Raw genomic sequence first — 212 nt, forward strand, 5'->3', positions numbered from 1 at the left:
GGATGTCTTTAATTATTGGCACTATTAATGCTACAGATAATCAGGAACTTTTAGAGTGCACATCCACGAAACAAGTGATGTTGAAGCTTGAGCAAACTTATGCTTCGAAAAATTATGCTAATTACTTGTTCCTTTATCAAAGATTAATAAATGCAAAAATGAGAAATGGTGAATCACTGCTTAAACATTTGAATTATGTCATGGATGCTTAT

This window comes from Gekko japonicus, unplaced genomic scaffold, assembly GCF_001447785.1.
Source record: "Gekko japonicus isolate JY-2015 unplaced genomic scaffold, Gekko_japonicus_V1.1 scaffold165, whole genome shotgun sequence".
In the NCBI taxonomy this organism is placed as follows: Eukaryota; Metazoa; Chordata; class Lepidosauria; order Squamata; family Gekkonidae; genus Gekko; species Gekko japonicus.